The 27,769-nt window shown below is 39.9% G+C and overlaps 1 protein-coding gene and 1 pseudogene across 1 annotated transcript in view; both read left to right on the forward strand.

Moving 5' to 3' along the window:
- Positions 1-1,143: 1,143 nt before the first annotated feature.
- Positions 1,144-27,185, forward strand: LOC140717069 (acidic mammalian chitinase-like; annotated as a pseudogene).
- The window catches only part of LOC140717354 (acidic mammalian chitinase-like), a 57,762-nt gene continuing 57,075 nt past the window's right edge, over positions 27,083-27,769 (forward strand). Inside the window, exon 1 of the mRNA XM_073030860.1 lies at positions 27,083-27,153. The gene's annotated coding sequence lies outside the window, so the exon portion shown is untranslated. The remainder of the gene's footprint in view (positions 27,154-27,769) is intronic.

The raw sequence follows: 27,769 nt of genomic DNA on the forward strand, positions 1-27,769 counted from the left end.
GACAGAGTAAATTAATGCAACAATTATATGTTTGGTCTATGCTACCAAACACATTAGCTGGATATATGAGAACTCCTGTTTTGTTGATGACAGACAAGTAGAAGCTTGGTCATCCTTTTGTGAGTTAGCTAACTATGGTCAGCATTTGCTGAAACAATATGTGCACGTTTAGAACACGGGTTTCTAACGTTATTTTCAGACTGGAGCTATTATTGATATTGTTAGCAAAGGCACTATTTGTTGCCTGTTAGACTCCCCAGAGGAGGAAGGAGTCAAGGGCAGCAAGGATAAAGGGCAACCCAACAATTATCCCTTTCTGACATTACCCTGGAAAGACCAGACTCAGGATAAAATGATCCAAGCTCCCTGACATAACTCCAAAAGAATTGTAAAATGGAGAACAAAGTTAGGGAGTTAAAGGTGCCTAGAAGTACCAAGTCAAATTTCCAGAGAACTGCAAAAGGAGCTTGAAATTGTTATTTCTAACTAACAGGAGAGAGAGAAAAATCAATGGTTGCTTTAAATGCTGAGAAAAATAACATTATGCCATTTAATTTAGAGGCAACATTGTTTCATTAGGATTAAAAGATTTTATAGCTACAGTATACTGTAAACTGAAACAGAATTATTACAGCTTCTTCAGTAGATATAGAACTGTTGATTTCATTTGATTTGGATTTCATTTTCCTACAGATTAATTTAATTCCATTATCTTTGATATACATTTCCATTCATTTTCCACATGTTACTTAATAATTACCATTTAGAAGACATTAATTATAGCAACAACTCTTTAAAATATTTGCTATTGGCTCACCCTATGAAATAGAGTGTGCAGTATTTTAATACACAAATTATGCATAACATTTTACACACATTTTAACACAATAGTAACTATTTCTAATTCATTCGTTGAGAACTTGCTGAAACACCGAATAATAAATAGGTTTATTATTGTCACGTGTACCGAAGTACAGTGAAAGGCTCGAATGCATACTGTTCATACGGATTAATTCATTACAACAGTACATCAGCAGAATGCAGAATAAAGTGTTATAGCTACAGAAAAAGTGCAGTGCATGTAGATAATAAGGTCCAAAGTCATAGCAAGATAGACTGTGAGGTCAAGTGTCCATCTTATCAATGAATGGTAAAGTAGATAGCTTTGAGATAATGAATGGATAGTATTGCAGAAAGCAGTCAAGAACGTGCAGGTGTTCATGCATTTATTAAGTGTGGAATTTAGAAACGTGATGAGAACAATAACTGAATAAATACTGAATAGTTCGGACAAATGTGATTATGGTAGATCTGAACTGTGATGGATGGAATGCCAATTGGAATCGTGTGGAGTCACTTGGAGCTGGAAACTTTTGTGTTTCATTTGTCCAGATCTGTCCAAATGAGTCTGGAAGTTTTCATCAATTACCTTCAAAAGTAGAAGGAAAACCAAAAGTATTTTGGCTGTACAAGGTAAAAGAGCAACAAAAGTCCTATCAGATACAAGAACAGAGCTTCGTAAAGATAGGCATTGCTGAAAGATGAGTGGCAGTGAATTAAACAGAACTTAAGAGAACAGAAAATCTAAGTGATAGAAAATGCTAGAAATGCTCAGCAGGTCATGCAGAATCTCTATTAAAATATATTTTTGTTTAATGATTTTTCATAAGAACTTGTCAAATCTTTACCCGTGAGCAGAAATGTTTCTTAAGCCTGGCAAATCCCTGAGACTTCACTGCAATCACATTATTTTAATGTAGTGAATTGCTATAGTTGGTGACTTAAAACTGTTTTACATAGAAATGAGGTTCAAATTAGAATATTGAAATAAACATGTAAACAGCAGTGCCATTCACGTTTCCTATTTTATTTAATTTTCTTTTTAATTTTTCTGTCAAGAAATGAAAAACTCTCAAATAATCCTACCTCTTAAAGATGGAGGTACAGCTAAGGAACAACCACAACTATCCAAATTTCCGCAACTTGGTTCTCATCCTCGAGAATAAATATTTTGTGTAAATCGCTCCAGTTCTCCTTTGGAGAGTTCCTTTCAAACCTATTCCTTTGATCAAACCTTTGGTTACTCCTTCTAATCTTTCTTCCCTTTGCTCAGCATCCAATAAGCTGTTTTTGTAGCATTGCATTCTAAATGAAAAATATAAATAAAGTACATTTTCTGATTACTTTTTCTTTTTTTCTGATAGGATCCATCATATTATCTCAATTGCAACTGGATAAGTCATAATATTGATGGCAAATGCAAGACTTACTATTGCTTATCTTCATATAGCAATAGTCCATTTTCCCAAAATGTGGTGAATGAGGAAACTAAACTCATCAGAATTTGCACAGTGGATTGTATTTAGTTTTTTTAGGGGAACATTTTAAAAACTTGAGTAGTTTTTGAAAACAAATTTTATTTCTTCAATCAAAAATTAAGTAACTATATTTTAGTAAAGTAAATTTTAGTAAGTTTTTATATATTTGCCATGGAAAATACAGACTGTCTCTAAATACTTGTATTTTTGCTTTCAAATGCTTAAATATTATACTGAATATTCTTCAAAAAAATTGACATATTTGATTAAAATATATTTCTATTTTAGGCAATAATTTTATGATTATCTGTTATTTCGCAAACTGGGCACAATACAGACCTGGAATTGGTCATTACCTTCCTGACCAAATTGATCCTTTTCTATGCACCCATCTGATTTATGCATTTGCCAACATGAATACAAACCATAAACTGACTACTTATGAATGGAATGATGAAGTTCTTTACAAATCCTTCAATGATCTCAAAGTAGAGTGAGTAAAAATACATTCCTCGTAAGTTTTTTTCCTACACTGAATTTTATCTTTTATATCCTTCTTAAATTCTTTCTCATGTGTTCAAAATATGGATAAAAATATTGCTTATTGTAGAAGATATTACCAACGTTTCTGCTTTTCAAAAATGAGTGTTCACAGTTTTGCATGGATTTGAAGTGTTGTCCAGAGATTATCCCTGGACCTTCATGAGAATGATCCCATGAATGAAAAGGCTAATGCATGAGGAACGTTTGAAAGCTCTTAGCCTGTACTGGCTGGAGTTTAGAAGAATGATGGAGGGATCCTACTGAAATCTATCAAGTATTGAAAGGACTAGATAGAGTAGATGTGGAAGAGGATGTTTCCAATAGTGTGGCGATCTTAGCCAAAGGGTGGTGAATCTGTGGAATTCATTACCACAGACAGCTGTGGAGGCCAGGTCATTGAATATTTTTAAAGCAGAGGTTGATACTTCCTTTATTAGTAAAAGCATCATCATCATGCAACACACACAAAATGCTGGAGGAAATCAACAGGCCAGGCAGTGTCTATGGAAAAAAGTACAGTCGACATTTCAGGCTAATACGTTGGCTGTACTTTTTTCCATAGATGCTGCTTGGCCTGCTGAGTTCCGCCAGCATCTTGTGTGTTGCTCAATTTTCCAGCATCTACATATTTTTTCTTGGTTGTGATTTGATCATCATCATTGTGCCGTGTTGTTTGACCTGATGACTGTGAATGCTCTTGGCAAATTTTTCTACAGAAGTAGTTTGCCATTGCCATCTCTGGGCAGTGTCTTTACAAGGCAGGTGACCCCAGCCATTATCAATACTCTTCAGAGATTGTCTGCCTGGTGTCAGTGGTCACATAATCAGGACTTGTGATCTGCACCACCTGCTCCCATGGCTTCCGTGACTCGGATCTGGGGGGTTAAGCAGGTGCTACATCATGCCTAAGGGTGACCTGCAGTCTAGCGGAGAGAACTATCACCTTATACCTCCTTTGGTAGAGACGTACCTTCACCCTGCCACCCACATCTGTAAAGCGGTCTAAAACAATATATTAAATAAACTATTGAAACAGCTGTTTCAGCCCTTAAAAGATTCTATGGAAATATTTGAATGTAGATTTGGATAATAAGCCTTGGTTTCACAAGATATAATCCATTAAAGGTGGAGGATTAAGTTTGAAGGTGTTTCCCAGATAATCTCTGTCACCACAAAAATGTCAAATATATTCCACTTATTAGGTAACTGTTAGCTAGCCTTCATTCAAAATTGTACATTTTAAGTTGATTCTTAAAAAGGCACCTAAGATTCTGTTTTATTGCTTGAAGGAATCGACGTTTGAAGACACTGCTGGCACTTGGAGGATGGAATTTTGGTTCTGCACTGTAAACATGTGCTCATGCATAATAACTAAATATACAGATGCCAGTGTTTTCCTATAAAGTATATACTACTTGAGAGGCCTAAATTATTGAAGGAGTTACACACACAGAATGCTGGAGGAACTCAGTAGGCCAGGCAGCATGTATGGAAATGACTACAGTTGATGTTTCAGGCCAAAACCCTTCATTAGTACTGGAAAAAAGATGAGAAGTCAGAATGGAGGTGGTGGTGGGGGAAAGAACCACAAGGTGATAGGTGAAACTGGGAGGGGAGGGGAAGAGTGAAGTAAATAGCTGTGAAGTTGATTGGTGAAAGAAGTACAGGGTTGTAGAAGGGGGAATCTGATAGGAATGGAAAGCAAGGAAGAAAGAAAAGGGGGAGGAGCACCAAAAGAGGGTGATAGGCAGATAAGGTGAGAGAGAGAAATAGGAATGGGGAATGGTGAAGTTGGGGGGGGGGGGGGGGATGGCATTGCATTGCCCGAAGTTCGAGAAATTGATGTTCATGTCATCAGGTTGGAGCCTACCCAGACAGATTATAAGGTGTTACTTCTCCAACCTGAGTGTGGCCTCATGGTGGCAGTCGAGGACACCGTGGACAGACATGTCAGAATGGGAATGGGAAGTGGAATTAGAATGGGTGGACACTGGGACATCCCGCTTTTTCTGGCTGAATGAGCATAGGTGCTCGGCAAAACAGTCTCCCAATCTGCATCAGGTCTCACTGATATACAGGAGGCCACACCAGGAGCACCAGACACTGTAGATGATCTCAACAGAATCACAGGTGAAATGTCACCTCACCTGGAAGGACTGTTTGGATCCCTGAATGTTAGTGAGGGTGGAGTTGTAGGGGCAGATGTAGCAGTTGTTCCCCTTGCAGGGATGTGCCAGGAGGGAAATCGGTGGGAAGAGACAAATGGACAAGGGAGTCACGTAGGGAGCAATCCCTGCGGAAAGCAGAAAGTGGGAGGGGGGAGGGGGCGGAAGATGTCCAACAGATTCACAAGTGAATTGTTGCCTCTCCTGGAAGAACTGTTTGGAGCCCTGATTGGTAGTGAGGGAGGAGCTGTAGCACTTATACCTGAGCATATATATGCATACCTCAACTCGGTTTTATCCCCCCGTTCAGTCCCTTCTTATCTACATCCATTACACTTAACACAATTTTAAGTTCCCTGGACCTGATCATTTTATTTTCACTATGGGTAGCCAGTCCCTATATACCTCCATCCCTCACTAGGAAGGCCTTAAAGCTCTCCGTTTTTTTCTGGATACCAGACCCAACCAGTTCCCCTTCACCACCGCACTCCTCCATTAGCAGAACTTGTCCTCACTCTTAATAATTTCTCCTTTGGCTCCACCCACTTCCTTCAAACAAAGGGTGTAGCCATGAGCACTTGCATGGGTCCGAGCTCTGCCTGCCAGTTTGTAAACTACGCGGAACAGTCTATGTTCAAAGCCTACACTGGTATCAGTCCCCAACTTTTCCTACACTACTTCCACAACTGCATTGGTGCAGCTTCCTGCACTCATACGGAGTTCACAACTTCATCAACTTTGCCTCCAACTTCCACCCTGCCCTCAAATTTGCCTGGTCCATTTCCGATACCTCCCTCCCTTTTCTCGATCTCTCTGTCTCTATCTCTAGAGACAGCTTATCTACTGATGTCTATTATAAACTCACTGATTCTCACAACTACCTGGACATACCTCTTGCCACCTTGTTAACTGCAAAGATGCCATCCCCTTCTCTCAATTCCTTCTTCTCCACTGCATCTGCTCTCAGAATGAAGCTTTTCATTCCAGAACGAAGGAGATGTCCTCCTTCTTCAAAGAAAGAGGCAGTGCAACAGGCTATCAAGAAGGCAAATGGAATGTTGGCCTTAATTGCTAGAGGGATTGAATTCAAGAGCAGGGAGGTTATGCTGCAACTATACAGGGTACTGGTGAGACCGCACCTGGAGTACTGTGTGCAGATCTGGTCTCCTGACTTGAGGAAGGATATATTAGCTTTGGAGGCGGTGCAGAGGAGGTTCACCTGGTTGATTCCAGAGATGAAGGGGTTAACTTATGAGGAGAGATTGAGTCGACTGGGACTATACTCTCTGGAGTTCCGAAGAATGAGAGGGGATTTTATAGAAACATATACAATTTTGAAAGAGATAGATAAGATAGAAGTAGGGAAGTTGTTTCCTTTGGTAGCTGAGACTAGAACTAGGGGACATTGCCTCAAGATTCAGGGGAGATGATTTAGGACAGAGATGAGGAGAAATTGTATTTCCCAGAGAGTGGTGAATCTGTGGAATTCTCTGCCCAGGGAGGCAGTTAAGGCTTCTTCACTAAATATGTTTAAGAAACAGTTAGATAGATTTTTACATAGTAGGGAATTAAGGGTTATGGGGAAAAGGCATGTGGATGGAGCTGAGTTTACGGACAGATCAGCCAAGATCTTATTGAATGGCAGGGCAGGCTTGATAGGCTGGATGGCCTACTCCTGCTCCTAATTCTTATGTTCTTATGTTTAAAGGGTTTTTCGTTCCTCCACTGTCAACATTAGGAGCTCTGTTTGGACTCTGAATGGTAATGAGGGAGACATAGACATGCAAATGCCCATGTCTACCCCCTTTTGTTTGAAGGAAGTGGAAGTCCCTATGTGACTCTCTTGTCCATTTGTCACTCCCCACTGACCTCTCTCCTGGCACTTATTCTTGCAAGCAAAACAAGCCCCTACATCTCCTCCCTCACTACCATTTAGGGTTCAAACAGTCCTTCCAGGTGAGGCAACACTTGTTGGGGTCATATACTGTATTCGGTGCTCCTGGTGTTGCCTCCTGTACATCAGTAAGACCTGACGTAGATTAGGAGACCGCTTCGCCAAGTATCTATACTCCGTCTGCCAGAACAAGCAGTATCTCCCACTGGCCACCCATTTTAATTCCTCTTCCCATTCCCATTCCGGTATGTCCATCTATGGCCTTCTCCACTGTCATGATAAGGCCACACTTAGAATGGAGGAAGAGCACCTTATATTCTGTTTGGGTAGCCTCCAACCTGATGGCATGAACATAGTTTGCTCAAACTTCCAGTAATGCCTTCACCCCCCCCACCCCCCTCACCATTTTCCATCCCTTTTCCCCTCTCTCATGTTATCTCCTTGTCCACCCATCACCTCCCTCTGGTGCTCCTCCCCACCCACTTTTTTCTTTCTTCCATGGCCTTCTGTCTGTTTCACCAATCAGATTCCTAGCTCTTTGTTTCATCCCTCCCCCTCCAAGTTTCACCTGTTGCCTGGTGTTTCTCTCTCCCCTCCCTTCACCTTTCAAATCTACTCCTCAGTTTTTTTTCTCCAGTCCTGCTGAAGGGTTTCAGCCCAAAGCATCAACTGTGCCTTTTTCTATTGATGCTTCCTGGCCTGCTGAGTTCCTCCAGCATTTTGTGTGTGTTGCTTGGATTTCCAGTATCTGCAAATTTTCTCTTGTTTGTGATCATCAATGTAGAGTTTGATCAACATAACACATACCAAATGCTAGAGGAACTCAGTAGGTCTGGCAGCATCTATGGAAGAGAGTAAATAGTTGACGCTTCAGGCCAAGACCCTTCATCAGGACTGGAAAAGAAGATGAGGTAATATCAAGAAGGTGATAGGAGGGGAGGAAGAAGTACAAGGTGGAAGGTGATTGGTGAAACTGGGAGGGGGTGATGAAATAAAGGGCTGGTAAGCTTTTAGGTGAATGAGATAAAGAACTGGAGAAAGGGGAATCTGATAGGAGAGGGTAGAGACCTTGATGAAAAGGAAGGGGTAGGAGCACCAGAGGAAGGTGATGGGCAGGTAAGGAGATGAGGAGAGAGGGGGAAATAGGAATGGTAAAGGGGTGAGGAGGGCAATTACCAGAAGTTTCAGAAAAGCGATGTTAATGCCATTAGGTTGGAGGCTACCTAGGTGGAATATAAGGTATTGTTCCTCCAACCTGAATGTGGCCTCATCGTAGCAGTATATCCATCTGAATACAAGGTGTTCCTCTAACCTGAGTGTGGCTTCATGGCCTCCTTTACTGCTGTGATGAGGCCACATTCAGGTTGGAGGAACAATACCTTATATTCCGTCTGGGATACCTCCAACCTAATAGCATGAACATCGATTTCTTGAACTTCTGGTAATTACCTCCACCCTTCACCATTCCCATTCCCGATTACCTCTCTCACCTCATCTCCTTACCTGCCCTTCACCTCCCTCTGGTGCATCTCCCCCTTCCCTTTCTTCCATGGTCTTCTCCCCTCTCCTATCAGATTCCTCTTTATCTCTTTCACCAATCAAATTCTCAGCTCTTTTTTCATCCTTCCTTGTTCTCCTGGTTTCACCTATCACCTCTACCTTGTACTTCTTCCTCTACTCCCCTCACCTTCTTGAACTGATTTCTCATCTTTTGTTTCCAGTCCTGATGAAGGGTCTTGGCCCGAAACATTAACAATTTACTCTTTTCCATAGATGCTGCCTGGCTTGCTGAGTTCCTTCAGTATTTGGTGTGTATGGCTTTGGATTTCCAGCATCTGCAGATTTTCTCACCTTGTGAGTTTGATGTTTACATTTTTACAAATATTACTAAAACAACAGCCAATTCTTTTAATTTCCTTCTGCTGCTCTTGCTTTTCTCTCTCTCGGGTTTAATAGAATGGTGTCTACTGCTGAAAATAGAGCAGTATTCATCAATTCTGTGATTAATTTTCTGAGGATGCATCACTTTGATGGTTTTGATCTGGATTGGGAGTATCCTGGATCTAAAGGAAACCCACCCCAAAGCAAACAACTTTTCACAACTTTGGTAAAGGTATATAATACAGTATTCAGATTAAATTATGTTAATTGAGCAGTGCCACTTTTTATTTGTATTTTCATTTACAGATGAAATTATTGAGAAATAAATCACTATTTTGGTAAATGTGTCTGATTTGTCTGCATGAGTAATACACTTTGGGAAGTCAAATTCTGATACACTTACAAATGGCATGGACCTTAAGAACATTGAGAGGGACTTTGGAATGTAAGTGCATAGCAAGGAAAATTATGGCACATGTGGATAATGTAGTAAAGAAGGGATTTGATTTGGTTGCCTTCATAGGTCAGGGCATTGAGTATAGTAGTTGAGGTATTGTGTTGCAGCTGTGGTTCAGTAGTTCCATTTAATATCAGAGATTGTATACAATATACAACCTGAAATTCTTGGTTAGAACTACACTTGGAATATTGTGTACAATTCCAGGGGCAACGGTACCAGAAGGATGTGATAACAACAGAGAGAGTGCAGAAGAGATTCACCAGGCTATTGTCTGGAATGGTGAGCTTCAGGAGATATTGGTTAGGCTAGTTTTGTTCTCACTGAAAGGTAGGAGGCTGAGGGACAATGTTTTAGAGGTTAGGAATTCATGAGTCACAGAGACAGGATAGATAATCAGATTCTTTTTCCCAAGACAGGTAAGTCTTGAACTAGAAGGCACAGGTTTAAGGTGAGAAAAGAGAAATCTGAAGGAAATCTAAGGGCTGTATGTAGGTTTTTGTAAATAAGACGGCATGAGACATTTTATGTTTAAGAAAAAAGCAATAACAACTCATTTATAGTATTCCAAAACCTGAACACCAAGAGCAGAAACAGAACTTTACATAACTGCATCATCATGTCAGACCAGCCCCTTAATGTGAATCCCAAGTCAATCCCAACTCTGAGCGACGGAGGATGAGAGGTGACCTGATAGAGGTATATAAGATGGCGAGAAGTATTGATTGTGTGGATAGTCAGAAGCTTTTTCCTAGGGCTGAAATGGCTAGCGTGAGAGGGCACAGTTTTAAGGTGCTTGGAAGTAGGTACAGAGGAGATGTCAGGGGTAAGTTTTTTTACGGAGAGAGTGATGAGTGTGTGGAATGGGCTGCCGGCAACGGTGATGGAGGTGGATATGATAGGGTCTTTTAAGAGACTCCTGGACAGGTTCATAGAGCTCCGAAAAATAGAGGGCTATGGGTAACCCTAGGTAATTTCTAAGGTAAGGACATATTCAGTACAGTTTTGTGGGCCGAAGGGCCTGTACTGTGCTGTAAGCATTCTATCTTTCAATGTCAGTGGCTGAGAATTATGTATGTTTCCACCAATTACATTACCCTACACAGCTCCTCCACCCCCCCCCCCCCCCCAGAATTCACTAAAATCAGCATGGTGAGCATATCCGCAGCTTGGACAATCTGCCTGACTCGGGTCTTATGTTCCATGGGTGGAGTAACAGCAGAGGCCTCTGGCTCATCCAGAGGTGTGTTGACTTAGTCATGGTTATGTCTTGACAGCAGGGACTTGGTAGCAGAATTCTCCAAATTGTCGTCACCAATGTAGGTTTTCACAAATAAAACTGCATGAGGCATTTTATTTTTAAGAAAAAGTGCAAGAACATTTTTATTTTATTCCAAAACCTGAAGAGAAAACATGGTAACAGTCCTGACGAAGGGTCTCAGCCCGAAGCATCGACAGCGCTTCACCCTATAGATGCTGCCTGGCCTGCTGTGTTCTACCAGCATTTTGTGTGTGCTGTTGTTTGAATTTCCAGCATCTGCAGATTTCCTCGTGTTAACAGTACTTCACATGGTTATCTCATTGTGTCAGACTAGACTCTTACAGTGAACCCCAACTCAATGTCAGTGGCTGTGAATTATGTACGTTTCCACCAATCACATTGCCCTACATATGTTTTTCACACCAAGCATGGTGGGTATCTGGAATCAGCTGCCAGAGGAAGTGATAATGGAAGATACATTTACATTTTAAAGGAATTTGTACAGATACCTAGATAGGAAAGGCATAGAGTGAACCTTGCATAATGCAGGAAAGTTGGATTAGCTTGTATGAGCATCAGTCAGCACAGAAGAGATAAACCATTTCTGTGCTGTTAGCAAGGATGAACATTAGTATGGTTCGTGTTATAGTGACATCATTTCATCAAATTTAGAGACTTTAAGCATCCAGTGCAGTTCATGCTTTATTATCTAACTAAATTTACACTAAACATTTCAAGGAAATTCCTGAAAGACGGGTAGGACATTGATCAAATTAATAGGCTTTAAGGGAGAATCAAAGCAACTAATAGTTGTTAAGAGAAGAAAAAGTTTAGGAAAGGAATTTCCTAGTATATGGTCTTGACAGAGAAGGCAGAACCACCAATGAAGGAGAAGTAAAACCTGGGATAATGTAAAGACCAGAAATGGAGGAACAGGGATAATCCTGAAGGTTTTAGGGCTAGAGGAGGTTAGGCAGGGAGAGACCACGAAATGATTTGAAAATAAGGGTGAAAATGTTAAGTTTTTCCTCTGTGGGAACCAATGTAAATCAGCCATTGTAAGATGGTTGGTGAACAGGACAAAAGCAGCAGACTTTTGATGCCCTCGGGTTTATAGAAGATAGGAGGAAGACTAGCCAGGAGTGCACTTTAAAGTCAAGTCACAAGACTATAATAGAGTGGCTGAGATTTCAGCAGCAGGCAAGCTGAATAAGGGAGGTCAGCAATGTTAAGGTAGTAGAAAGAACCAGTGCTAATTTTGGAGCAGTATATAGTTGGAAGCTCACCTTGAAGTCAAATGTGATAATAAGATTACAAATAGTTTATTTTAGATTTCCAACATAGAGTCATAGAACACTACAGCATAGAAACAGTCCATTTGGCCCATCTAATTTGTGTTGAGTCTGCCTACTATTATTAGCCTGTACCATTACAATCCCATTAGCCTGTCCATGACCATAGTCATTCAGGCCCCTCCCATCCCATGTACTTATCCAAATTTCTTTTAAATCTTGAAATCAATCCACCACTTCCACAGCTTATTACACATCTTCTGAGTGAAGAAGTTCCTCCTCATATTCCCCTTAAACATTTCACCTTTCACCGTTAACCTGTGACCTCTAGTTCTAGTCCCACCCAACCTCAGAGGAAAAAGCCTGCTTGCATTTACCCTGTCTAAACTCCTCATAATTTGTATCCCTGTATCAAATCTCTCATCTTTCTCCTGCAATCTAGAGAATAAAGTTCTACCCTATTTTAACCTTTCCTTATAACTCAAATCTGCATTTTTAATATTTTTCTTATTACAGGTGGTCTTGTTTCCTTTCAAACAGAAGCAGGAGATAGGAATGAAGTTGGTGGCTAAGGAATAGAGGTTTAGATGAGAACCAAAGCTAGGAGTTAGGTTTTCACGATATCTAATTAGAAGAAATTTCGGTTTGTTCTGCTGTGTGTCTGACAAACATCCTAACAATTTAAAGATGCTGTTGGGTTACAGAATTGATTAATGATCACTTTGCATTCACAAACTGATGCTATGGTGTTGCCGGGAGGTGGGGGGGGGGGGCAGTGTGTCAATGAGATATAGGACAGAGCAAGGGGATAGATTTTAGGGTACACTGAGCTAATGATGTTTGTAGTTGCTACTAATATTTTTTAGTTTGGTAGCTGGTAGGCTTGCATTTTAACTATTGAAACACTTGAAGAAGGTAGTTAATCCATTGTCTGTTATTGGTATAACAAAGTAATGTTAAAACAGATAAAATATTGTAAGATATTCATCAGTAGTAGAATTTGAAGGGTCTATTATCTGATCCAAATTTAACATGAGCTCCATGATGATATACAATTAACCCACTGAAATATTCGAGTGAGGACTAGGCCATTTCCTCTTGCTGTGCTTCATTTAATGTGTTGCACTGTGTCCTATCAAAAGCCAAGGAGAATTTCTAGATCAGCATTTATTTCTCTGGGCACTGTTTCCCATCAGATTTTAACTGGTTTTGCAGGACTGGTGACAATTTCTGAATATTAAATTTGCTTCCACCAGCTTCAGGAGAGTTGGATTAAATGCTGCTGCATTACCATTGGGAAGTTTGAAGGGCCGGAGGAAGATAGAGGGTTAGATATAACTTCGGAGCTGCAATTACCGTATGTGACCTGTGATCCCTGTAAACATCTTCTCAGATCAAGGGACCATAATATTATCCACTTAGTTATCTTTATCCCCAGGAAATGAAAGCTGCTTTTGTAAAAGAAGCAAGGAGAAGAAGGAACTCTAGATTGCTGCTTTCAGCTGCTGTAGCTGCTGGTAAAAGCACCATCGATGCAAGTTATGAAGTGGATAAAATTTCCAAGTAGGTATAGATTTTTTTTTAAGTGCAGATGTTTTTGTGTTGTATAGTTCATTTCTGCAATTTGGGTCAAGGTCAAGGAACAAAACTGCGAAGATTTTAGATTGTGAATGGCAAAATGAACTTTTCCTTCATCACTTTGCTTATGATTAAGTTGAAGTGGTGGTGAAGCAGATTGGATTTGTTCAGAATCTTGTCAGAATATGGTCTTTTCTGTATCCAGTGAACTCAAGCAGCATGGATGTGTGTGTAGAATACAGTGATTACCAAGGTAAATCATTATCTTCACACTTCACATTATAAATCATTGAACCTTTTACTCACATGCTGGACTCGGCAATCACTCTCAGGGAAGTTCATGGAATCATTTTGATGTCTATGAATATCTTATGCTGATGTGGCAGGAACTTGATGCTTTGATCTGAACTATTGATTATTGAATGGCACAGCTGCATCTCTGGTAGGTTGTCTCTTCTGGTTAGCCTTCCTGTAGTCTTGTGTTAATAGCTTCAGGTCAACATCTCATGTTAAACAATCTCTGTCAGTAGGCAGTAAGTCATTGGCTGCATTCTGAAAGTGACAAGTAACACTTGTACCACCAAGTTCCAGGTATGATCATCGCCAAAAAGCGAGAATCTAAGTATATCCCAAGTGAATATAAATAATCACAAACCATTGTTCATTGAAAATTTAGAAGAAAGTTGTGAATGGAAATAAATATTGGGTTAGGGTTCGTTGATGATGCATTTGCTCTGAGGAACAAGTAGTCAGTTATATAGTTAGAATCTTGTCTGGTGAACTGTGGCACACCACAAATGTTGATAAAAGAATGAAGGCCACTTGGGTTGGCAGGTATGAGTCTTGGTGGCAGACTTTGTTACGCTACAGCTTGACTATTTTATGGAACTGTTTTACCATTATTTTCATCCATATAGTCCTCTGATATTAAGAGAAGGAAAACTCTAACATCAACTGGACATCTCTTTGCCTTGGTGAAATCCAGCTCCTTGTTTAGTGCTGGGTGGACCTTCACACCTTATTGTTGCTGAATTTTGTTACAGTTGTTTTATGCAGTAAAGTAATTTACTGGGTATTTCAAATTTAAATTCACATTGTTCAGAGTCAGATGTAGGTCACATGGATAATTTGCTTCTTTCGAGGACAGGAGTGAACAAGTCGAGTTTTTACAGTAGATGGATGGTCTGAAGGTCAACATTAGTGATTTTTTTAAAATCCAGATTTACTTAATTATCTGCATTGAAGTTCCTCTCTAGCATGATTCGTTTTGAGCTCTGTCAGCTGGTCATTGGCTGGCCCAGTGCTCTGGGTGACTAATCTAATATGAAAATAAAATTATTATGATGATTATGTATATTTTGAATTCTAATTTACTGCCTGCAGCAGACTTTATGATATATCCTTAAACAAAATAATTTCAGCAATCAAGAGAAATTATTCAAAATTATAAGTATACAAATTATGCATTTTTATATTTAAATATGTGTTGTTTTATCAACCATATAAATCATTGTATCATTTATTATATTTTCTCTTTTTTAGATATCTGGATTTCATAAGTGTGATGACCATTACAATGGTGCCTGGAACTCTTTCACTGGACACAACAGCCCTCTGCTTCATGGAAGTTCTGATCGTGGTGACTTTGTGCATTTTAATACAGTATGTGTGTCAAATACCATTGTGGCTGAACATGGTGTTAGCTCTATCATATTCTCATTCCTGGATGTTTGAACCATTCTTTGACTCATTTGAAAATATGTTTAATCTTTCTTGACCTCATTTGCAGGAATTTTCTGTTAAATATTATCAAAGCAAAGGTGCACCAGCAAAAAAGCTACTAGTTGGGATCCCAACTTACGGATGAAGTTTTAAACTTAGCTCTCCTAATTCACAAGTTGGTGCTCCAGCATCAGGTCCTAGACCAGCAGGTGGCAACACAAGAGAAGACGGTACCTTAGCAAATTATGAGGTGATTAAACTATTTTTTTTTACATTTTTAGTCGAGCTCATTTCTCATGACATCATAAACCATGGCATGAGGGTAAATTTGGCCCATTAGTTCACAATGCACAAGGATTAGACCAGTGACAGAATGTTATGTTTGAAAACAGAGAAAGAGTCAATATACTAATAGCTTGAAAATATCAGATGCATGAGAGTCTTGTACTCCACTTCTAAAGAACATTACTTAACACACCTTAATTTAGCAGTGGATGGCACAACTGCTTCAGCCTATCGTAGATTGTGAGGGTAAAAAAAAAGTCTGCAATACTCATCATAGAACTATCTGAAATGTCCTTCTCCTTCAGGAAACATGTCTTCCCTCAGCCATAGTTGATGGAGTCCTCACATTCATTTCATTTATTTCCCTACCTTCACTGTCCCCCCCCCCCCCCACCACCCCGCAGACTGAATGGAGATTATTCCCCTGGTCTTCACCTTTCACTCTACATACCCATGCATCCAACATATCCTAGTCAGCTTCATTTGGCCTATACTCTTCTAACTCATTCCTTTCCATGAACCTGCCCATTGTAATTGTAAGTATACTTATTAAGTAACTACCGGGTAACTACATCGTTCTCTTTAATAGATATGTGACTTTTTGAAAGGTGCAACAAAATACTGGATTGACGATCAGCAGGTCCCATATGCAGTCAAGGACGGCATATGGCTTGGCTATGACAACATAAAGAGTATTACTATCAAAGTAAGGTCAATTTGTTATGAAATTATTTTTATGTTAATTATAAAAAATATTCTTAATATTTTGAAATTTCGAGTGCAGTGAATTCTGATCAATCGGGGCAGCCACTTATTTGGGACAACTGTTAAAGAACAAAAACTAATCAGAAAATACTTGGGATTCCCTTCGTTTATTTGGACACTATTCCTCTTAATTGGGACAGGAAACTTGCTGAACTAGCGTCAGTTACGTGCAGTTGTGTGGCTGCCAGACACTACACCATGCTTCAAGCAAACAGTTTTTAGTGTCAGTTGTGTGTTTTTATGTTCAAGTCAAGTCAAGTCACTTTTTATTGTCATTTCGACCATAACTGCTGGTACAGTACACAGTAAAAACGAGACAACGTTTTTCAGGACCATGGTGCTACATGAACAATACAAAAACTACGCTGAACTACATAAACTAACACAAAAACTACACTAGACTACAGACCTACCCAGGACTGCATAAAGTACACAGAACAGTGCAGGCATTACAATAAATAATAAACAAGACAATAGGCACAGCGGAGGGCAGTAGGTTGGTAGTACGATGGCTTGGGGGAAAATCTGTTACATAAATAATCAGCTGAATGGCGGCGTCCGGGATACCGTCCGATTCTGTACTCCCGCTGAGTATTTCGTTGCCACAGATGTAGTCCAATTTAATGTCCATTGGACAGCAGAATGGACAGGAGAGCCGGCCAGCTCAAAAAGCAAAAAGCGGTGGATTTTTGTCACAGATAGTTGGTGAGAAATAAGCAGTAAGACAATTCAGACCTATTTTGCTTACTGCAGTTCCAAGCATTCAGACTTTGAGATTTTAGAAATGGCCGGGAGTGAAAATGAAACAAATTTACTACTGCAACAAGTTAGAAACTACAAAGAATTTGAAGGTATTGACAGTCATCTTCAATGTTACAATGACAATGAAGATTTGGAGGATGCAATCTTCAAAAGCATTGTATGAAAACAGTCCATTATCTGCACTTGGTGTCTGTGCTGATTTTGTTCATTCACAGTCAATCAAAAGAACACGGCAACATACATTGGATGAATTATTCTGTCAGTAACTATTAGGAACAAATACACAGTTTTATAATAATGTAGTAATATTGGTAATGTTCTAAGTCATTCTGTTTTTATTTTAAATACATGATTTGTTACTCCAGTTAAACGTTAGTTTGTCTTTTTTGTACCTTTTTTAATTATTCCCATGAAACTTCAGCTAATTGGGGCAGCGGCTTAATTGGACCAAAAGGTACTAGTCCCAATGTATCCCAATTAACTGGAATCCACTATTTATTTTAAAAATAATCCAAAGGTTTCAAAGGTACATTTAATGTCAGAAATGTATACAATATACATCCTAAAGTACTTTTTCTTTGTAATCATTCATGAAAACAGAGCAGTGCCCCCAAAGAATGAATGGCAGTTAAATGTTAGAATTCCAAAGCCCCCCAAGCTCCCCCCTTCCACATGTAAGCAGCATCAAAGTAACAATCACCCCTCCCCCACCAGCAATAAAATAGTAAGCATTGGCACCCACCACCGAACACACAAGCATGCAGCAAAACATCAGCAAAGACACAGAGTTGCAGTGCCCCAAAGACTACTCGTTCACTTGGTGTTCGACATACCACAGACTCTCTCTCCCTCCCTAATAATGGAGAAAGAGGTTTCTCAGTTTCACAGCAAGAGGGGAGACCTAACAAACAACTCGCTGAGTTATGAAGTTAAAAGTCTGTTGCGTCGCTTTTTCTGAGCTCTATGACCTGATGCACCATCAATAACTCACTCTGAGACGTAAAAGCGAGGTATCGGCTTTTATTGACTGGAAGAAGGAACGAGCAGTGAGTGACCACCATACTACATCCTGGAGACAGAGAGGCCGGGCTCAGACCTCCATCACCTTTATACAGGGGTCTGTGGGAGGAGCCACAGGAGCAGTCAGCAGGGGGTGTGTCCAGACAGGTATTTGTAGTTCACCACATGACCAAAGAGCTCAGGTCTCTGGGCACACAGCCAGCTCACTGCTTTTGATCTTCTGTCTCCCACAACACACCGGATTCCTGCACCCGTCTCCAGAGCCATGAGATCCCGGAACTCCGAAGACGAGCTAATCTCTTAGACCGCATCCTTGGCATATGAATAAAGGCCAGTCATGAAACCTCGAGAGTGGGTCCCATTCCCGCAAAGAACCAAAGTCAGCGTGAAGCTGCAGGTCAGGGTCTTCAAAGGAACCCTGAAAGGGAAAAATAGAGATATTAAAGATGGAAATAGAGCTTTTTCCGAAGTTGCAAGCAAAGGAGTCGCTGTTAGGTGCCATTGTCTCCTCCTCCTATAATTCTGTATTAGTACTGGCTATATTAGTTTCCTTGATAGGCAAATAGCAAAGACATTGCCTGTACTGTATAAGCAAAAGTGAAATGGAGCAGTGAGTCTGAAATTAAATTCCCTGTTGCTGTGTCTTCTTAAGCACTCCCTCAGGCTTGAGGCTGACTTGCATCTAATCTTTTTCTGAGGTGATTGCTGAGGTTATTGTGAGAATCACTGAGTTTTCCACAGATTACAGAAATGTTGGATGGATAAGTGGTTAGTTTGTCAGTGTGGCTTCTGTGGACTTTTGATGTATGGATTCAAAATTTCTGTGTGCCATCCCCAATACTTCTTTGGGATGCACTGTGTTAAATATCTCAGCCATGGCAGATGAAGAGATTATGGCATATAGGGACGCCACTATTTATAGGCTTATTGCAAAGCACTGAGCACTATCCTGACATGCAAGTGTTGTTGCTGTTGGTTTTAATCAAGAGACCATAAATTATAGGAGCATAATTAGGTCATTTGGCCCCTCAAGTGTGCTCTGCCATTGTCTACTTGTGGGTGTTTTTTTAAACTCCATTTTCTCACTTACCTTAAACACCAGGACAACCAATCCCCTTACCAATCAAGAACCTATTAATCTCTGCCTTAAATGCACCCAATGACTTGGCCTCCACAGCACTCCATGACAAAAAAATATATACAGGTTCACCACCCTCTGGCTGAAAATATTCCTTCTCATCTTACTTTAAAGGAATGTTTTTTATACTGAGGCTGTGCCCACAGATCCTAGACTTCCCTCTCTACATTCATTCTATCCAATATGCTTCAATGAGATCCACCCATCCTTCTGAGCTTCGTCAAGTACAGGTCCAGTGACATTAACCCCTCCTCATAGGTTAAGCCTTTCATTCCTGGTAACATTCTTGTGAGCCTTCCCTGTACCCTTGAGCGCAAGCACATCTTTGGATTCTGGAACTCCCTAACCAACAATACTATGGAAACACCGGCCATTGGGAAAGCCATTGAAACAAACAATTGAATGAGGATGATATTTTTCTTTCAAACAGAAGCAAAAGGAAGAGCTTAAGAAATAGGCAGAGATGCTAGTGAAAGCTGCAGGCAAAGGGCATTAAAAATCTGTCAAGAAATAACATACACTGGAACATTCAAGTTACACTCCATTGAAGTTATAATATCCATTTATCTTAATAGTGGGGGATTACATTTGCAAAGTCCTTTTTAATTGTTTTTTTTACCTTCTCTGTAAACTGTACATTTGTTTAAAAACTCCAGTAAAAATTTCTTTTCCTATTTAGTTTGAGCAGAAAAATGAGAAGGATTTCAGTGGCTCAAGAGGAAAGCCCACTGCTACCTTCTCATGGTTGGTAAAGGTGGAGAATAAGTTCTTAATTTGCCAGGGAAAACATTTCATAAAGTAGATAAATAAAACTTGAACTAAAAAAAGAAAATGGTGGGAAGACTCAGCAATCTGTAGAGTGAAACAGAGTTAATGGTTCAGGTATGGAAACCTACATCAAAACTAAAACAACTCTGACTTGCTAAGTGCTTCCAGCACTTACTGTTTTTATTTCAGCTTTCCAGCATCTGCAGTATCTTTGATTTTCAGTAAATAAAACCTTTTGAATGTGGAACTGAGAAGCTGTCTGTAATCTCATAATAAAACAAATGAATTGTTAAACTACATTCCATCACTACCATTGGAAAACCTACTGAAAATCTCTCTGCTGTCAACCAGTTCTCCATTCTGTTCTTGATAGAGGATGCTGTGCTCATGGACAGCAACTCAAGAATCTCCAACCCTGGCCCCGATGATGGTCACCACTTAAATCAATGGCACCTGCAAAACTCCTGCACTTTGAATCCTGTAAACCAGAAGGACTTAGATGTTTACCAGGACTATTCAAATTAGGAAGGAGACTAAATATGTTCAGAACCATGGGTCTTGTGATTTGAGCACTAATTGTATAAAGTGCCCCTCAGTCTTCTCTCACACCCCAAGATGTGAGGGAAGATGAAGCAAATTTACAAGATAATTATATTTATTGTGCAGTACCAGTCTGGTTCTGAAGAATCTTAACAGTTGTAGATTAATTGGCTGAAGAAGCAAGGATTTGGAGGAGTTTTAGTCTCGACACTTGATTTTGATGACGCAACTGGCCACTGCAAAGAAGGTGCAAATCCAGATTTGCACAGGGTGAGTGGTCTGCTTTTGTCCAGTTCAGGTCAGTATATCACTATTGCATCTGAGCTTTTTACAGTTAAGTGGATAAGTAGAAAGATAGTGATTGTTGTTGAATAAACTTGATATTAAAGCTCCTGGCAATATCTTGATGGTTTACCAGGAATATTTAAATTAGTAATAAGGCTAAATATTTGTAGAACTTCAGCACTAATTCCATAATTATTCCTCAGCCTTTTCTCTGTCATCTTACGGTTAATAATTTTCAATTTGGAAAGTTGAAAGTAGTTGGGTACTACAGAACTAATGCTAGGATACCAGCTGTTCACTGCCAATGATCAGGGTGAGTGAAGAATATACATTTCAGTAAAGTATATAAAGATGGAGTGTTTCATGAGGAGAATACAGATAAGCTTCAGATTTATTTATCGCATGTACATTGAAACATGCGGTGAAATGTGTCATGGCATTAACAACTAATGCACCCAAGAATACGCTGGGAGCAGCCCGCGAGAGTTGCAACATAGCATGCCCACATTGCAGAGAGTCTTCAAGGGATACCAATAAGCAGCTGGCAAATAATGTGGGAAAATGTTATTTTTTAATTAGTTAAGATACTATACATACTTTTGTGTGAAACTTTTAGTTAACTAGAGCGATAAAAGTGAATTTAGGTAATTCATGCATTGTTATTATAGAAATTAATAATATTTTAACCCATGCATTTAAAATTGTTCACACCTGGGTTTCCCAACTTTTGTTATGCCATGGACCCCTACCATTAATTGAGAAATCCATGGACCCCAGCTTGGGAACCCCTGGTTTACTTAGTGTTTTATGAACTGTTTTATAAATTAGTTTCTTCAGTTTCATATGACAGTGAAGATATGGGTAGCACAGTAACATAGCGGAAAGTTCAGAGCCAGCAAGGTGGGTTCAATTCTGCCACTGCCTGTAAGTAGTTCATACATTCTCCCATTGACTGTCTGGGTTTCCTCCAGGTGCTGCAGTTTTCTCTCACATTCTAAAGGCACGTGGGTTAGTAGGTTAATTGGCCAAATGGGTGTAATTTGGAACTGCGGGATCATTGGGCCAGAAGGCTCACATAAAGCATTAATTACCAGGTTTGAAATGTTGCTTTTCACTTTATTGCCTTTTGACACTGATTTTTTTTTGTGTGTGAATACAGTCATAATTGAAGGCTAACTGGACAATCTTGGTTTGTTTACTCTGAAGAGTGAGTGTTTGAGGGATGACTTGGTAGAAAAGTCATATTTATTGTCATTTGCACAAATACATGTGTGCAAAGGTACAATGAAAAACTTCCTTGCAGCAGCATCACAGAGACATAGCATCATGTAAGTAGTATTCACAAGAAAACATAAACATATACACATATTTTATATTGAAACATAATTAGAACATTAAAAACAGGTTCTGCTGATGCTGGAAATCTTGAGCAGCACATACAATGCTGGAAGTGGGCAGCTTCTATGGGAGGGGAGAGACCTTTCCTCAAGTCTGGAAAAGAAGGGTGCAGAATCCAGAATAAGAAGATGGAGAGAGAGGAAGGAGTAAAAGCTGGCAGGTAATAGATGAAACTAGGTGAGGTGGAAGGTGGATGGGAGAGGGAGATGACGTAAGAAGCTGGGAGGGAATGAGTGGTTAGAGGTAAAAGGACCATAGAAGAAAGGGAAAGAGGAGTGGAACTGAGGGATGTGATGGGCAGATGAGGAGAAATGGTGAGTGGAGAATGGGGATTAGACAAAGAGAGAAGGGGATGGGGAAGAGGGAGAAGTTATCGAAAGATAGAGAAAGTGATGTTTATGTGATCAGGTGGAGGCTACCCAGATGGAATATGAGGTAAAAACACAAAATGCTGGCAGAACTCAGCAGGCCAGACAGCATCTATGGGAGGAGGTAGTGACGATGTTTCGGGCCGAAACCCTTCATCAGGAGTATGAGGTGTTACTTGTCCATTCTGAGATTGTCCTCATCATGGCAGCAGAGGAGGCCATGGGCAGTCATATCAGAATAGGAATGGGAAGTCAAACTGAAATGGGTGGATATTGGGAGGTCCTTCCTTTTGCAATAGGTGCTAGAGGTCTCACTAGCTATGTTGGGTCTCATCAATATAGAAGAGGCCATTTTAGTGTAAAGTGATCATAGTGTTGCTAAACTGCCAGGGGAAATGGTGGAAGCAGATACTGTAGCAACACTTAGGAGACACTTAGGCAGGCACATGAACAGGCAGGGAATGTGGTGCCATAAATCTTGTACAGGTATCACTTTTGGCAAAGACGTTGTGAGCCAATGACCTGTTTCTGTTTCGAATTGTTCTCTGTTCACCTCTGGTCTTTTTAAGTTATTTAAAATGTCCATGTTATATTGAATTGCCAGAATAAATGCTAGAATATTATTCTGATTTTATATGCATAAATCAGAGTCTATATTGTGTTCTTTTTCTTACTTTACTAGGATTGTCATCAGGCACAACCAAACTATTTGTGGCAGTAATGTCAATAATCATGACAACATACATGCCATTGGCATTTCAACAATGGAGATTACATTAACATTGACGCAGGGATCTTACTAAATGCTGTCTCTACTCAAAGATGACCTCCAATGATTGTTGTCCTGACATATGTTCTTAGTTAAAGACTGTAGTTAAAAATGCCATTTACAATAGTAGAATGAAAAATATAGTTGTAGGCAGTAAGAATAACCTGATTTATCTGTGGAAAACCTTCAAGAGTGGGTGGTTCAAAGCATAATGAACAGAGCAAGTTCATATTATTTGTAACTAGAAGATACTTCCCCAAAGTATCTGCGTTGGAGATTTTATTTAAAATAAATGTATGTCTTACTGGACTGAAGGTGAACAAATTTTCAGTTGTATTGCTGCAGAGGTAATCAGCAAAAATATGCAGCCTTAAAACAAAGGTATTAATCACAATATGTTATCTTTAGATTATTCCCATAGAAGGATACCGTGATAAAAGAATGTTGAAAAAAATTGCTGAATACATCTATAGATTCTGTGGACTGGAGGAAATTAAGAGACTACAAAACATTTTTATTTAAATTTTACTGAATACTATCAAGCAGATAGTTTGTTTATTGGCATTTGTCATTAAACATTTTGAGAATTAGAAATCTGCAAACATATTATTTAAACAAATAGTCATTTGAACAGTATCATTGTGAACCACAATGTAAATATGTTTGGGAGTATCGTTGGCAATCTCCACCTTACTTGACTTTATAGTGACTAAAATACAATAAATCAGCTAGCATTTTAGAAAATTCCCATTAATAGTTGACTATTTCAAAGAATATATTTGATGTATGTGTTCTTAGTAATCTCCATCAGCCAGTTGACAAAATACACAACTATGAATTCTAAGCTATATCCTCAGACAGTCAACCTTGTGGCAGTTCTAAAGTTCAAACAACCTAAATCAATGTGTGTACATGAATAAATGTTTGCAAGGTTTTATATTTGTGAGATATTGATGATTAGGAAATAAGCTTCCTTTTTACATACTAATAATATCTTGTGGTCCTGTTATATTTGTTAAAATGATAACGATTCTTTTCAAATTCAAGTTAATAGATTTATCTTTCAAGGACTCTTCATCTCATGTTCATGATATTATTTATTTATTATTATTATTTCTTTTTTCTCTTTTGTATTTGTACAGTTTGTTACCTTTTGCACACTGGTTACTTGGTGCCCTGCTGGGTGTGGTCTTTCATCGATTCTATTATAGTTAATGGATTAATTGAGTATGCCTGCAAGAAAACAAATCACAGGGTTGAAATATATGTACTTTGATAATAAATTTACTTTGAACAAACTAATTTCCTTAATGTGTTTTGCTGCAAGTGATTCATATAAAAAGCATAAGTGTATGTAAAACATATAAAAACATACAGCATAGAAATAAGCCATTTCAATACACCATTTCTATGCCAAACCTGATTATCCTTCTAAGCTTTTCCTAAGCAAATACTTGTCCAAATGCCTTTTAATTGGTGTGAACATATCTGACTCCACCATGTCCTCCAGCATCTCATTCCAGATATTCACTACCCTCTGTTCAAAAAAAAAATACCCTCAGGTTTCCTTTAAATTTCTCCTCTGTACACAAACCAGTTCTGGACTCTCTTGCCCTGGGAAAAAGATTCTGACTATCTGTCCTCATATCTATGCTTTTTTATAATTTTATAAGCCTCTATAAGGTCACCCCTCAGCCTTCTGCTTCCCAATAAGCATAAACTTATCCAATATCTCTTTATAACTACAGAATAATTTTCCTATTATTTTAACTACAGAATTATTAAGAATTCTATAATACACGCACTTTACAGAAGATTTGCTTGCTGTCTTCTGCTTTAAGTAGAAAACTTACAGTATAATAAAGTACTGAAGGAAATTCCACTTATGAGATGGTTGCATCCAAAGGCACATCAACTCGGCCTGGTCTGACACATTCCAGATCATTATCAAATCAATGGTAATCCAAGGAATGTTACTTTTGGCCAACCTAGCTTTACTTCTACTGAGAATTAAATTGTATTGACTTTTCCCAATTCTTACAAGCAGCCTCAGTCCTGAAATGTTAATTATTTTTCTTTCCACAGATGTTGCCTGACCTGCTGAGTGTTTTCAGCATTTTGTTTTTATTCATGGATGACATTGGCAGCCTCAAAGCATCCAGAAGGGGGTGTGTAAGGACCCAGAAATTGTAATCTGCATTGCTAGCAATGACATGGGTAGATAAAGGGATAAAGGCTTCCAAGCACTTAAAAATGACCTGAAAATTATTAATCTTAGTACTACTCCCAGTGCTATATGCTAACAAGTACAAAAATTGGGAAATACAGTAAATCACTGGAGAGATATTGCAAGAGAGGACTTTACATTTCTGAGAATTTGGGGTAGGATGTACTTATGTATGGCATTATGTTTGGGTGATATTAATTTAAAAAAATCCATTGCACTTCAGCATGTGATGATATTAAACCAAGACCAAGGTGTGACCTGCACAAGTCAGATGTAACATGTTCCTCACAAATGGGACCAATATTCTTGTAAAGGAACCAGATCATTAACAACATTTGTAAAGTATTTGGCCAGGTACCTAGATAGGAAGGGTTTCGGGGGACTATTGGCCAACTACTGGTGAATGGGAAAACTGATAGAGTGTAGAAGATCATGGAAGAAAGGGAAGGGGGGGGGGGAAGCACCAGAGGGAGGTGACAGGTAAGGAGATAAGGAGAGAGAGGGAATGGGAGAATGGTGAAGGGAGGGGTACAATTACTGGAAATTTGAAAAATTGATGTTCATGCCATCAGGTTGGAAGCTACCCAAATGGAATATAAGGTGTTGCACTTCCAACCTGTTGCAACACAGCCTGGTATGAAAACAACAATGCCCTTGAACTAAAAATACTATCAAAAGTAGTGGATAGGGCCCAGTCCATCACGGGAAAAGTCCTCCCCACCATTGAGTACATCTACACGAAACAGCAATGCAGCGGCCATCATCAGGGACCCAGAACATTTTCTCTTCTCGTTGCTTCAATCATGAAGAAGGTACAGGCGCCTCAGGACTCACACCACCAGGTTCAGGAACTGTTATTGCCCCTCAATCATAAGGCTCCTGAACTCGCCCCTTCACTGAACTGTTCCCACAGCCTATGCACTCTTCATGTCATATTTTTGATATTTATTGCTTATTTGTTTATATTCTTCCTTCTTTTTGTATTGCAGTTAGTTGTCTTTTGCAAACTGGTTGTACACCCAGTCGGTGCAGTCTTTCATTAATTCTATTATGGTTATTGGATTTGAGTATGGCCGCAAGAAAATGAAGCTTGGGGTTGTATATGGTGATATATCTACTTTGATAATAAATTTACTTTGAATTTTGAAACGCAGGCCACATCTGCAGCAAGGTAGATGAATTAACAGTCCCATTTCTAGCCATTATCGATATGCTTGCAGGGTGACCAAAGTTGTGTTATACATTCCCGAATGTTCAGCTTCTGAGAAGGGTGTCATAAAGGGCGCTGTTAGTGAGAGGTAACATCTGTACAACAGTCACAGAGGTTAATGAGGCGGCACTGTTAGCGAGGGGTGGCATCTGTCCAATAGTTAGAGAAGGTAAAGAGGTGAGGTGCCACTCTCAGTGAGGGGGGTGACACCTGCAGAATGAGTGAGGGACTATGCACAGAACCGCCATCAGCAGCCATGGAGCTTCGCCAACGACTCTCTCGGGAAACTGGACATCTAAAAGGAAAGGAGCCCGAAAGAGCATCACAACCACACCGCTTTCTCCTGCCCCGCTGTAGCTCCCGGTCCCGGAAGGCAGGAGAGCGGCATGACAACCCGCAACGCCGGCGCAGCCCTCGCCCTGATTGGCCGCAATGCGGTCACGTGTCCGCGCTCTCGGCACTGCGCAGGCGCTATGTTTTGGCGGGAGGTGGTTGTCCGCTCACTGGGTAGGTACTCGTTAGTGGCTGGCGTAGAGTGAGTTGCGAAAGTGCCCGGGAGGCGCGCTGTATCCAGCAGAGTAAATAGTGATATTCATTAGAAAACCCAAATTTTCATATCACGGAGCCAAAGGGGCAGGGGTTAGGATCGGCGAAAAGCCACCGCGTGATGCTGGGCCTGTGTCGTTGCTTCAGTTCTAAAAGATGTCTGGCAGTGATGAGTCCTCTCCCAGGAGTCGCATGGGTTGTTGGAGGTTCTCTACCTGTAAATGTACCGCAGAACCAAGGGTCCAAAACAGTTGTGGAAGTAAAAGGCAAACACGAGGAAATCTGCAGATGCTGAAAATTCAAACAACACACACAAAATGCTGGTGGAACACAGGCCAGGCAGCATCTATAAGGACAAGCACTGTCGACGTTTCGGGCCGAGACCCTTCGTCAGGACCCTTATAGATGCTGCCTGGCCTGCTGTGTTCCACCAGCATTTTGTGTGTGTTGTGGAAATAAAAGGACATAGTTTTGTAAAGAAACAGCCTTAGTGTCCTTAGCGAGCCTGAAGACTGACGAAACCTTTATTCTGAATCAGAAGCAGTTTTATTATAATTGACACACGACGTGCAATTTC

The sequence above is a fragment of the Hemitrygon akajei genome, chromosome 27, assembly GCF_048418815.1.
Source record: "Hemitrygon akajei chromosome 27, sHemAka1.3, whole genome shotgun sequence".
NCBI lineage: Eukaryota > Metazoa > Chordata > Chondrichthyes > Myliobatiformes > Dasyatidae > Hemitrygon > Hemitrygon akajei.